The sequence below is a fragment of the Tachypleus tridentatus genome, chromosome 1 (genome assembly GCF_004210375.1).
Source record: "Tachypleus tridentatus isolate NWPU-2018 chromosome 1, ASM421037v1, whole genome shotgun sequence".
Lineage (NCBI taxonomy): Eukaryota > Metazoa > Arthropoda > Merostomata > Xiphosura > Limulidae > Tachypleus > Tachypleus tridentatus.
The window spans coordinates 166,220,298-166,234,460 of NC_134825.1; the positions used below are offsets into that span (position 1 = coordinate 166,220,298).

The following is a 14,163-nucleotide window of genomic DNA, read 5'->3' on the forward strand; positions in this document are numbered from 1 at the left end:
CCTGGCCATGTCATGCTTTACAGAACGTTAAAGCTGATTTTCTTTAACAATATAAAATGAAACATATGAAAACGAATATTTCTTTCGCATTAACCACATCTGCCTCCTGATTGCAAATCTCCGAAATCTTAAAACTCTAGATTCCGTTTTACATACCCGTCGTGGGCAATTTTGTTGCTTTGTGCTTCATAGCGAACAATCAAATGAACAACATCTGCATACGTGCAACATTCCATCTCGAAACACATAGGTTGTTTCCTGACTTCACTTTCATAATTTGCAATTATTTCTTAAGCCTACGCCACTGCTGGAAGGTTCAATAAAATTAGAGAAACAAGAGTAAATACCACTTATGTTATTATCTAACATAAATTATATAAAGAGAAAAGAGAGAACGTCCATTATATCAGTTTTTGTTGGTTTATATTTCTATATACAACAGATTCTTTCATTTTACGATCTAAGAAACTGATGTCTCTACTGAGTACTTTACACGTAACTGGGCAATACGTCTTTCGTATATCACAATTCTCTTTGTCATTTACTGCACGTCTGCTTTGTCTATATCCTGCAAATATTCAATGATAAGTTTTTCAAAAGGTTTCCCAGATTCTACATTGCAGATAACATTATATTCTACGTATTCTAAAGAGTATATATCCTTTGTTAAACACTTTCCTCTCGTATTTGACTAGTTAACAAAACCCAAGTCTCCAACTCTGACATTTCACACTTCCTTTTTATTCCCGTTTATCTCCTTAGAAGAACGGTCAGCCGACTAAAGCAGATTATTTTATGTCTAGTTTAGCATTTACGAATTCTTTGTTTTAGGTATCACAAAAAATAACTCTTCAACGTTTACGTGATTTTCTCAATACATTTAGATTCAATCATTTGTGTTTCGTAAACAAATGGGGATATTGATCTGTTATTAGCGAAATGAAACCAATAATAAAATAAGTTTCTGTAAATGTAACTTGAATTTATTGAAAAATTACACACAAACAAACATCAACTGTCCTGCATTCACGACAATCCACGTAATTTTTACGTCATTTAACACGTTCCGGATTAGCCATCTATAAACTTGAATAGAAGTAAATGTGTAAAAACCATTAAACGACACTTTTATTAATGATATCGGCATTAAATGGACGATGATTTATTTCTCTGTGTCAGTTCCACAGTAACAGTAGAGACTCACGTAAGTAATCTTTTTTAATCTGTAATCTTCCATTACATTACTGACAAGAAGAATAGTTCATTATAGCACTGGTCTTGCTATATGTATTATTAGTTCATATACGAATTTAAAATGGACTTCTTCACGAGATTTCTAAGTATATTCGAATATTTTCACTTGTGTATTTCTTTTTACCACTTCGGATCTTTTACCAGCTGGCGGTAAAGATGAGTTTAGTAGAATTAAATGATTGTGTTGTGTAAACGTGTCTGGAAAATTACGTTAAGTGTTAAAAACCTTTTGCTGCTTAACATATTTCTCCTCTCAAATTTGGCTCTATTCACGTTAATGGCGTTTACAGAAATGAAAAACACACCAAAATAAAATGAAAAATATCTTTTCGTACTTATGAACTGTATAAATATCGTTTTAACGAGATTCTTCGTAACATATATTGTAAAACGTTTGAAAAACCCTACTTAAAATGCTTGTAGGAAACACGAGAAACATACAAAGCGAAAGCAATTACAATCCTAGTTAAGACTGGTCGGTATCTTTCATGCTTTTCTATAATGGGTTTTCACCATTTGTAATTTTAAATACCGGATTTGAGTTTATTCTCCTAAATCTTTCCTAAAGTATTATTGCTTGGAGAAAAAAATAAAACATACCAAAATTTGGATATTGAAGACATACGTAAAATAACTGTAGGTTCCACCGAGATTTGAACTCGGATCGCTGGATTCAAAGTCCAGAGTGCTAACCATTACACCATGGAACCCATTAATTGTTTTTCTAATGCAAAACAATTGTACTATATAAAGCAGAGAAAATAATCTACATCTTGTGGATTACGAAACAGTCAATCTATTGTTATTCAATAATTATGAACAATATATTGTTTCTTTTAGAATTTCGCACAAAGCTTCTCGAGGGCTATCTGTGCTAGCCGTCCCTAATTTCCCAGTAAAGACTAGAAAGAAGGCAGCTAGTCATCACCACCCACCGCAAACTCTTGGGCTACTCTTTTACCAAAGAATAGTGGAATTCACCATTACGCCCCAAGGCTAAAAGGGTGGAGCATATTTGGCGCGACGCGGATGCGAACCCGCGACCCTCAGACTACGAGTCGAATGTTTTAACCCACCTGGCCATGTCATGCTCTACAGAACGTTAAAGCTGATTTTCTTTAACAATATAAAATGAAACATATGAAAACGAATATTTCTTTCGCATTAACCACATCTGCCTCCTGATTGCAAATCTCCGAAATCTTAAAACTCTAGATTCCGTTTTACATACCCGTCGTGGGCAATTTTGTTGCTTTGTGCTTCATAGCGAACAATCAAATGAACAACATCTGCATACGTGCAACATTCCATCTCGAAACACGTAGGTTGTTTCCTGACTTCACTTTCATAATTTGCAATTATTTCTTAAGCCTACGCCACTGCTGGAAAGTTCAATAAAATTAGAGAAACAAGAGTAAATACCACTTATGTTATTATCTAACATAAATTATATAAAGAGAAAGAGAGAACGTCCATTATATCAGTTTTGTTGGTTTATATTTCTATATACAACAGATTCTTTCATTTTACGATCTAAGAAACTGATGTCTCTACTGAGTACTTTACACGTAACTGGGCAATACGTCTTTCGTATATCACAATTCTCTTTGTCATTTACTGCACGTCTGCTTTGTCTATATCCTGCAAATATTCAATGATAAGTTTTTCAAAGGGTCTCCCAGATTCTACATTGCAGATAACATTATATTCTACGTATTCTAAAGAGTATATATCCTTTGTTAAACACTTTCCTCTCGTATTTGACTAGTTAACAAAACCCAAGTCTCCAACTCTGACATTTCACACTTCCTTTTATTCCCGTTTATCTCCTTAGAAGAACGGTCAGCCGACTAAAGCAGATTATTTTATGTCTAGTTTAGCATTTACGAATTCTTTGTTTTAGGTATCACAAAAAATAACTCTTCAACGTTTACGTGATTTTCTCAATACATTTAGATTCAATCATTTGTGTTTCGTAAACAAATGGGGATATTGATCTGTTATTAGCGAAATGAAACCAATAATAAAATAAGTTTCTGTAAATGTAACTTGAATTTATTGAAAAAATACACACAAACAAACATCAACTGTCCTGCATTCACGACAATCCACGTAATTTTACGTCATTTAACACGTTCCGGATTAGCCATCTATAAACTTGAAGAGAAGTAAATGTGTAAAAACCATTAAACGACACTTTTATTAATGATATCGGCATTAAATGGACGATGATTTATTTCTCTGTCTCAGTTCCACATTAACAGTAGAGACTCACGTAAGTAATCTTTTTTAATCTGTAATCTTCCATTACATTACTGACAAGAAGAATAGTTCATTATAGCACTGGTCTTGCTATATGTATTATCAGTTGATATACGAATTTAAAATGGACTTCTTCACGAGATTTCTAAGTATATTCGAATATTTTCACTTCTGTATTTCTTTTTACCACTTCGGATCTTTTACCAGCTGGCGGTAAAGATGAGTTTAGTAGAATTAAATGATTGTGTTGTGTAAACGTGTCTTGAAAATTACGTTAAGTGTTAAAAACCTTTTGCTGCTTAACATATTTCTCCTCTCAAATTTGGCTCTATTCACTTTAATGGCGTTTACAGAAATGAAAAACACACCAAAATAAAATGAAAAATATCTTTTCGTACTTATGAACTGTATAAATATCGTGTTCACGAGATTCTTCGTAACATATATTGTAAAACGTTTGAAAAACCCTACTTAAAATGCTTGTAGGAAACACGAGAAACATACAAAGCGAAAGCAATTACAATCCTAGGTAAGACTGGTCGGTATCTTTCATGCTTTTCTATAATGGGTTTTCACCATTTGTAATTTTAAATACCGGATTTGAGTTTATTCTCCTAAATCTCTTTCTAAAGTATTATTGCTTGGAGAAGAAAAATAAAACATACCAAAATTTGGATATTGAAGACATACGTAAAATAACTGTAGGTTCCACCGAGATTTGAACTCGGATCGCTGGATTCAAAGTCCAGAGTGCTAACCATTACACCATGGAACCCATTAATTGTTTTTTCTAATGCAAAACAATTGTACTATATAAAGCAGAGAAAAATAATATACATCTTGTGGATTACCAAACAGTGAGTCTATTGTTATTCAATAATTATGAACAATATATTGTTTCTTTTGGAATTTCGCAAAAACTTCTCGAGGGCTATCTGTGCTAGCCGTCCCTAATTTCCCAGTAAAAGACTAGAAAGAAGGCAGCTAGTCATCACCACCCACCGCAAACTCTTGGGCTACTCTTTTACCAAAGAATAGTGGAATTCACCATTACGCCCCAAGGCTAAAGGGTGGAGCATATTTGGCGCGACGCGGATGCGAACCCGCGACCCTCAGACTACGAGTCGAATGTTTTAACCCACCTGGCCATGTCATGCTCTACAGAACGTTAAAGCTGATTTTCTTTAACAATATAAAATGAAACATATGAAAACGAATATTTCTTTCGCATTAACCACATCTGCCTCCTGATTGCAAATCTCCGAAATCTTAAAACTCTAGATTCCGTTTTACATACCCGTCGTGGGCAATTTTGTTGCTTTGTGCTTCATAGCGAACAATCAAATGAACAACATCTGCATACGTGCAACATTCCATCTCGAAACACGTAGGTTGTTTCCTGACTTCACTTTCATAATTTGCAATTATTTCTTAAGCCTACGCCACTGCTGGAAAGTTCAATAAAATTAGAGAAACAAGAGTAAATACCACTTATGTTATTATCTAACATAAATTATATAAAGAGAAAAGAGAGAACGTCCATTATATCAGTTTTTGTTGGTTTATATTTCTATATACAACAGATTCTTTCATTTTACGATCTAAGAAACTGATGTCTCTACTGAGTACTTTACACGTAACTGGGCAATACGTCTTTCGTATATCACAATTCTCTTTGTCATTTACTGCACGTCTGCTTTGTCTATATCCTGCAAATATTCAATGATAAGTTTTTCAAAGGGTCTCCCAGATTCTACATTGCAGATAACATTATATTCTACGTATTCTAAAGAGTATATATCCTTTGTTAAACACTTTCCTCTCGTATTTGACTAGTTAACAAAACCCAAGTCTCCAACTCTGACATTTCACACTTCCTTTTATTCCCGTTTATCTCCTTAGAAGAACGGTCAGCCGACTAAAGCAGATTATTTTATGTCTAGTTTAGCATTTAAGAATTCTTTGTTTTAGGTATCACAAAAAATAACTCTTCAACGTTTACGTGATTTTCTCAATACATTTAGATTCAATCATTTGTGTTTCGTAAACAAATGGGGATATTGAACTGTTATTAGCGAAATGAAACCAATAATAAAATAAGTTTCTGTAAATGTAACTTGAATTTATTGAAAAATACACACAAACAAACATCAACTGTCCTGCATTCACAACAATCCACGTAATTTTACGTCATTTAACACGTTCCGGATTAGCCATCTATAAACTTGAAGAGAAGTAAATGTGTAAAACCATTAAACGACACTTTTATTAATGATATCGGCATTAAATGTACGATGATTTATTCCTCTGTGTCAGTTCCACAGTAACAGTAGAGACTCACGTAAGTAATCTTTTTTAATCTGTAATCTTCCATTACATTACTGACAAGAAGAATAGTTCATTATAGCACTGGTCTTGCTATATGTATTATCAGTTGATATACGAATTTAAAATGGACTTCTTCACGAGATTTCTAAGTATATTCGAATATTTTCACTTCTGTATTTCTTTTTACCACTTCGGATCTTTTACCAGCTGGCGGTAAAGATGAGTTTAGTAGAATTAAATGATTGTGTTGCGTAAACGTGTCTTGAAAATTACGTGAAGTGTTAAAAACCTTTTGCTGCTTAACATATTTCTCCTCTCAAATTTGGCTCTATTCACTTTAATGGCGTTTACAGAAATGAAAAACACACCAAAATAAAATGAAAAATATCTTTTCGTACTTACAAACTGTATAAATATCGTTTTAACGAGATTCTTCGTAGATATATTGTAAAACGTTTGAAAAACCCTACTTAAAATGCTTGTAGGAAACACGAGAAACATACAAAGCGAAAGCAATTACAATCCTAGGTAAGACTGGTCGGTATCTTTCATGCTTTTCTATAATGGGTTTTCACCATTTGTAATTTTAAATACCGGATTTGAGTTTATTCTCCTAAATCTTTGCCTAAAGTATTATTGCTTGGAGAAGAAAAATAAAACATACCAAAATTTGGATATTGAAGACATACGTTAAAACAACTGTAGGTTCCACCGAGATTTGAACTCGGATCGCTGGATTCAAAGTCCAGAGTGCTAACCATTACACCATGGAACCCATTTATTGTTTTTCTAATGCAAAACAATTGTACTATATAAAGCAGAGAAAATAATCTACATCTTGTGGATTACGAAACAGTCAATCTATTTTTATTCAATAATTATGAACAATATATTGTTTCTTTTAGAATTTCGCACAAAGCTTCTCGAGGGCTATCTGTGCTAGCCGTCCCTAATTTCCCAGTAAAAGACTAGAAAGAAGGCAGCTAGTCATCACCACCCACCGCAAACTCTTGGGCTACTCTTTTACCAAAGAATAGTGGAATTCACCATTACGCCCCCAAGGCTAAAAGGGTGGAGCATATTTGGCGCGACGCGGATGCGAACCCGCGACCCTCAGACTACGAGTGGAATGATTTAACCCACCTGGCCATGTTATGCTTTACAAAACGTTAAAGCTGATTTTCTTTAACAATATAAAATGAAACATATGAAAACGAATATTTCTTTCGCATTAACCACATCTGCCTCCTGATTGCAAATCTCCGAAATCTTAAAACTCTAGATTCCGTTTTACATACCCGTCGTGGGCAATTTTGTTGCTTTGTGCTTCATAGCGAACAATCAAATGAACAACATCTGCATACGTGCAACATTCCATCTCGAAACACGTAGGTTGTTTCCTGACTTCACTTTCATAATTTGCAATTATTTCTTAAGCCTACGCCACTGCTGGAAAGTTCAATAAAATTAGAGAAACAAGAGTAAATACCACTTATGTTATTATCTAACATAAATTATATAAAGAGAAAAGAGAGAACGTCCATTATATCAGTTTTTGTTGGTTTATATTTCTATATACAACAGATTCTTTCATTTTACGATCTAAGAAACTGATGTCTCTACTGAGTACTTTACACGTAACTGGGCAATACGTCTTTCGTATATCACAATTCTCTTTGTCATTTACTGCACGTCTGCTTTGTCTATATCCTGCAAATATTCAATGATAAGTTTTTCAAAGGGTCTCCCAGATTCTACATTGCAGATAACATTATATTCTACGTATTCTAAAGAGTATATATCCTTTGTTAAACACTTTCCTCTCGTATTTGACTAGTTAACAAAACCCAAGTCTCCAACTCTGACATTTCACACTTCCTTTTTATTCCCGTTTATCTCCTCAGAAGAACGGTCAGCCGACTAAAGCAGATTATTTTATGTCTAGTTTAGCATTTAAGAATTCTTTGTTTTAGGTATCACAAAAAATAACTCTTCAACGTTTACGTGATTTTCTCAATACATTTAGATTCAATCATTTGTGTTTCGTAAACAAATGGGGATATTGAACTGTTATTAGCGAAATGAAACCAATAATAAAATAAGTTTCTGTAAATGTAACTTGAATTTATTGAAAAATACACACAAACAAACATCAACTGTCCTGCATTCACAACAATCCACGTAATTTTACGTCATTTAACACGTTCCGGATTAGCCATCTATAAACTTGAAGAGAAGTAAATGTGTAAAACCATTAAACGACACTTTTATTAATGATATCGGCATTAAATGGACGATGATTTATTCCTCTGTGTCAGTTCCACAGTAACAGTAGAGACTCACGTAAGTAATCTTTTTTAATCTGTAATCTTCCATTACATTACTGACAAGAAGAATAGTTCATTATAGCACTGGTCTTGCTATATGTATTATCAGTTGATATACGAATTTAAAATGGACTTCTTCACGAGATTTCTAAGTATATTCGAATATTTTCACTTCTGTATTTCTTTTTACCACTTCGGATCTTTTACCAGCTGGCGGTAAAGATGAGTTTAGTAGAATTAAATGATTGTGTTGTGTAAACGTGTCTTGAAAATTACGTGAAGTGTTAAAACCTTTTGCTGCTTAACATATTTCTCCTCTCAAATTTGGCTCTATTCACTTTAATGGCGTTTACAGAAATGAAAAACACACCAAAATAAAATGAAAAATATCTTTTCGTACTTATGAACTGTATAAATATCGTTTTAACGAGATTCTTCGTAACATATATTGTAAAACGTTTGAAAAACCCTACTTAAAATGCTTGTAGGAAACACGAGAAACATACAAAGCGAAAGCAATTACAATCCTAGGTAAGACTGGTCGGTATCTTTCATGCTTTTCTATAATGGGTTTTCACCATTTGTAATTTTAAATACCGGATTTGAGTTTATTCTCCTAAATCTCTTCCTAAAGTATTATTGCTTGGAGAAGAAAAATAAAACATACCAAAATTTGGATATTGAAGACATACGTAAAACAACTGTAGGTTCCACCGAGATTTGAACTCGGATCGCTGGATTCAGAGTCCAGAGTGCTAACCATTACACCATGGAACCCATTAATTGTTTTTCTAATGCAAAACAATTGTACTATATAAAGCAGAGAAAATAATCTACATCTTGTGGATTACGAAACAGTCAATCTATTTTTATTCAATAATTATGAACAATATATTGTTTCTTTTGAATTTCGCACAAAGCTTCTCGAGGGCTATCTGTGCTAGCCGTCCCTAATTTCCCAGTAAAGACTAGAAAGAAGGCAGCTAGTCATCACCACCCACCGCAAACTCTTGGGCTACTCTTTTACCAAAGAATAGTGGAATTCACCATTACGCCCCAAGGCTAAAGGGTGGAGCATATTTGGCGCGACGCGGATGCGAACCCGCGACCCTCAGACTACGAGTCGAATGTTTTAACCCACCTGGCCATGTCATGCTCTACAGAACGTTAAAGCTGATTTTCTTTAACAATATAAAATGAAACATATGAAAACGAATATTTCTTTCGCATTAACCACATCTGCCTCCTGATTGCAAATCTCCGAAATCTTAAAACTCTAGATTCCGTTTTACATACCCGTCGTGGGCAATTTTGTTGCTTTGTGCTTCATAGCGAACAATCAAATGAACAACATCTGCATACGTGCAACATTCCATCTCGAAACACGTAGGTTGTTTCCTGACTTCACTTTCATAATTTGCAATTATTTCTTAAGCCTACGCCACTGCTGGAAAGTTCAATAAAATTAGAGAAACAAGAGTAAATACCACTTATGTTATTATCTAACATAAATTATATAAAGAGAAAAGAGAGAACGTCCATTATATCAGTTTTTGTTGGTTTATATTTCTATATACAACAGATTCTTTCATTTTACGATCTAAGAAACTGATGTCTCTACTGAGTACTTTACACGTAACTGGGCAATACGTCTTTCGTATATCACAATTCTCTTTGTCATTTACTGCACGTCTGCTTTGTCTATATCCTGCAAATATTCAATGATAAGTTTTTCAAAGGGTCTCCCAGATTCTACATTGCAGATAACATTATATTCTACGTATTCTAAAGAGTATATATCCTTTGTTAAACACTTTCCTCTCGTATTTGACTAGTTAACAAAACCCAAGTCTCCAACTCTGACATTTCACACTTCCTTTTTTATTCCCGTTTATCTCCTTAGAAGAACGGTCAGCCGACTAAAGCAGATTATTTTATGTCTAGTTTAGCATTTAAGAATTCTTTGTTTTAGGTATCACAAAAAATAACTCTTCAACGTTTACGTGATTTTCTCAATACATTTAGATTCAATCATTTGTGTTTCGTAAACAAATGGGGATATTGAACTGTTATTAGCGAAATGAAACCAATAATAAAATAAGTTTCTGTAAATGTAACTTGAATTTATTGAAAAATACACACAAACAAACATCAACTGTCCTGCATTCACAACAATCCACGTAATTTTACGTCATTTAACACGTTCCGGATTAGCCATCTATAAACTTGAAGAGAAGTAAATGTGTAAAACCATTAAACGACACTTTTATTAATGATATCGGCATTAAATGTACGATGATTTATTCCTCTGTGTCAGTTCCCAGTAACAGTAGAGACTCACGTAAGTAATCTTTTTTAATCTGTAATCTTCCATTACATTACTGACAAGAAGAATAGTTCATTATAGCACTGGTCTTGCTATATGTATTATCAGTTGATATACGAATTTAAAATGGACTTCTTCACGAGATTTCTAAGTATATTCGAATATTTTCACTTCTGTATTTCTTTTACCACTTCGGATCTTTTACCAGCTGGCGGTAAAGATGAGTTTAGTAGAATTAAATGATTGTGTTGCGTAAACGTGTCTTGAAAATTACGTGAAGTGTTAAAAACCTTTTGCTGCTTAACATATTTCTCCTCTCAAATTTGGCTCTATTCACTTTAATGGCGTTTACAGAAATGAAAAACACACCAAAATAAAATGAAAAATATCTTTTCGTACTTACAAACTGTATAAATATCGTTTTAACGAGATTCTTCGTAGATATATTGTAAAACGTTTGAAAAACCCTACTTAAAATGCTTGTAGGAAACACGAGAAACATACAAAGCGAAAGCAATTACAATCCTAGGTAAGACTGGTCGGTATCTTTCATGCTTTTCTATAATGGGTTTTCACCATTTGTAATTTTAAATACCGGATTTGAGTTTATTCTCCTAAATCTCTTTTTAAAGTATTATTGCTTGGAGAAGAAAAATAAAACATACCAAAATTTGGATATTGAAGACATACGTTAAATAACTGTAGGTTCCACCGAGATTTGAACTCGGATCGCTGGATTCAAAGTCCAGAGTGCTAACCATTACACCATGGAACCCATTAATTGTTTTTTCTAATGCAAAACAATTGTACTATATAAAGCAGAGAAAATAATCTACATCTTGTGGATTACGAAACAGTCAATCTATTTTTATTCAATAATTATGAACAATATATTGTTTCTTTTAGAATTTCGCACAAACTTCTCGAGGGCTATCTGTGCTAGCCGTCCCTAATTTCCCAGTAAAAGACTAGAAAGAAGGCAGCTAGTCATCACCACCCACCGCAAACTCTTGGGCTACTCTTTTACCAAAGAATAGTGGAATTCACCATTACGCCCCAAGGCTAAAAGGGTGGAGCATATTTGGCGCGACGCGGATGCGAACCCGCGACCCTCAGACTACGAGTCGAATGTTTTAACCCACCTGGCCATGTAATGCTCTACAGAACGTTAAAGCTGATTTTCTTTAACAATATAAAATGAAACATATGAAAAACGAATATTTCTTTCGCATTAACCACATCTGCCTCCTGATTGCAAATCTCCGAAATCTTAAAACTCTAGATTCCGTTTTACATACCCGTCGTGGGCAATTTTGTTGCTTTGTGCTTCATAGCGAACAATCAAATGAACAACATCTGCATACGTGCAACATTCCATCTCGAAACACGTAGGTTGTTTCCTGACTTCACTTTCATAATTTGCAATTATTTCTTAAGCCTACGCCACTGCTGGAAAGTTCAATAAAATTAGAGAAACAAGAGTAAATACCACTTATGTTATTATCTAACATAAATTATATAAAGAGAAAAGAGAGAACGTCCATTATATCAGTTTTTTGTTGGTTTATATTTCTATATACAACAGATTCTTTCATTTTACGATCTAAGAAACTGATGTCTCTACTGAGTACTTTACACGTAACTGGGCAATACGTCTTTCGTATATCACAATTCTCTTTGTCATTTACTGCACGTCTGCTTTGTCTATATCCTGCAAATATTCAATGATAAGTTTTTCAAAGGGTCTCCCAGATTCTACATTGCAGATAACATTATATTCTACGTATTCTAAAGAGTATATATCCTTTGTTAAACACTTTCCTCTCGTATTTGACTAGTTAACAAAACCCAAGTCTCCAACTCTGACATTTCACACTTCCTTTTATTCCCGTTTATCTCCTTAGAAGAACGGTCAGCCGACTAAAGCAGATTATTTTATGTCTAGTTTAGCATTTAAGAATTCTTTGTTTTAGGTATCACAAAAAATAACTCTTCAACGTTTACGTGATTTTCTCAATACATTTAGATTCAATCATTTATGTTTCGTAAACAAATGGGGATATTGAACTGTTATTAGCGAAATGAAACCAATAATAAAATAAGTTTCTGTAAATGTAACTTGAATTTATTGAAAAATACACACAAACAAACATCAACTGTCCTGCATTCACAACAATCCACGTAATTTTACGTCATTTAACACGTTCCGGATTAGCCATCTATAAACTTGAAGAGAAGTAAATGTGTAAAAACCATTAAACGACACTTTTATTAATGATATCGGCATTAAATGTACGATGATTTATTCCTCTGTGTCAGTTCCCAAGTAACAGTAGAGACTCACGTAAGTAATCTTTTTTAATCTGTAATCTTCCATTACATTACTGACAAGAAGAATAGTTCATTATAGCACTGGTCTTGCTATATGTATTATCAGTTGATATACGAATTTAAAATGGACTTCTTCACGAGATTTCTAAGTATATTCGAATATTTTCACTTCTGTATTTCTTTTTACCACTTCGGATCTTTTACCAGCTGGCGGTAAAGATGAGTTTAGTAGAATTAAATGATTGTGTTGCGTAAACGTGTCTTGAAAATTACGTGAAGTGTTAAAAACCTTTTGCTGCTTAACATATTTCTCCTCTCAAATTTGGCTCTATTCACTTTAATGGCGTTTACAGAAATGAAAACACACCAAAATAAAATGAAAAATATCTTTTCGTACTTATGAACTGTATAAATATCGTTTTAACAAGATTCTTCGTAGATATATTGTAAAACGTTTGAAAACCCTACTTAAAATGCTTGTAGGAAACACGAGAAACATACAAAGCGAAAGCAATTACAATCCTAGGTAAGACTGGTCGGTATCTTTCATGCTTTTCTATAATGGGTTTTCACCATTTGTAATTTTAAATACCGGATTTGAGTTTATTCTCCTAAATCTCTTCCTAAAGTATTATTGCTTGGAGAAGAAAAATAAAACATACCAAAATTTGGATATTGAAGACATACGTAAAACAACTGTAGGTTCCACCGAGATTTGAACTCGGATCGCTGGATTCAAAGTCCAGAGTGCTAACCATTACACCATGGAACCCATTAATTGTTTTTTCTAATGCAAAACAATTGTACTATATAAAGCAGAGAAAATAATCTACATCTTGTGGATTACGAAACAGTCAATCTATTTTTATTCAATAATTATGAACAATATATTGTTTCTTTTAGAATTTCGCACAAAGCTTCTCGAGGGCTATCTGTGCTAGCCGTCCCTAATTTCCCAGTAAAGACTAGAAAGAAGGCAGCTAGTCATCACCACCCACCGCAAACTCTTGGGCTACTCTTTTACCAAAGAATAGTGGAATTCACCATTACGCCCCAAGGCTAAAGGGTGGAGCATATTTGGCGCGACGCGGATGCGAACCCGCGACCCTCAGACTACGAGTCGAATGTTTTAACCCACCTGGCCATGTAATGCTCTACAGAACGTTAAAGCTGATTTTCTTTAACAATATAAAATGAAACATATGAAAAACGAATATTTCTTTCGCATTAACCACATCTGCCTCCTGATTGCAAATCTCCGAAATCTTAAAACTCTAGATTCCGTTTTACATACCCGTCGTGGGCAATTTTGTTGCTTTGTGCTTCATAGCGAAC

General features: G+C 33.9%; 6 non-coding genes across 6 annotated transcripts; all 6 read right to left on the reverse strand.

The window, feature by feature from the left end:
- Positions 1–1,892: 1,892 nt before the first annotated feature.
- Positions 1,893–1,964, reverse strand: TRNAQ-UUG (transfer RNA glutamine (anticodon UUG)). Its single transcript has one exon. It is a non-coding gene; the product is annotated as a tRNA-Gln (tRNA).
- Positions 1,965–4,219: 2,255 nt separating this feature from the next.
- TRNAQ-UUG (transfer RNA glutamine (anticodon UUG)) lies at positions 4,220–4,291 on the reverse strand. The gene has a single exon. It is a non-coding gene; the product is annotated as a tRNA-Gln (tRNA).
- Positions 4,292–6,547: 2,256 nt separating this feature from the next.
- On the reverse strand, positions 6,548–6,619 carry TRNAQ-UUG (transfer RNA glutamine (anticodon UUG)). Its single transcript has one exon. It is a non-coding gene; the product is annotated as a tRNA-Gln (tRNA).
- Positions 6,620–8,876: 2,257 nt separating this feature from the next.
- Positions 8,877–8,948, reverse strand: TRNAQ-CUG (transfer RNA glutamine (anticodon CUG)). Its single transcript has one exon. It is a non-coding gene; the product is annotated as a tRNA-Gln (tRNA).
- Positions 8,949–11,200: 2,252 nt separating this feature from the next.
- On the reverse strand, positions 11,201–11,272 carry TRNAQ-UUG (transfer RNA glutamine (anticodon UUG)). The gene has a single exon. It is a non-coding gene; the product is annotated as a tRNA-Gln (tRNA).
- A 2,256-nt stretch (positions 11,273–13,528) lies between these two features.
- On the reverse strand, positions 13,529–13,600 carry TRNAQ-UUG (transfer RNA glutamine (anticodon UUG)). Its single transcript has one exon. It is a non-coding gene; the product is annotated as a tRNA-Gln (tRNA).
- Positions 13,601–14,163: the final 563 nt, after the last annotated feature.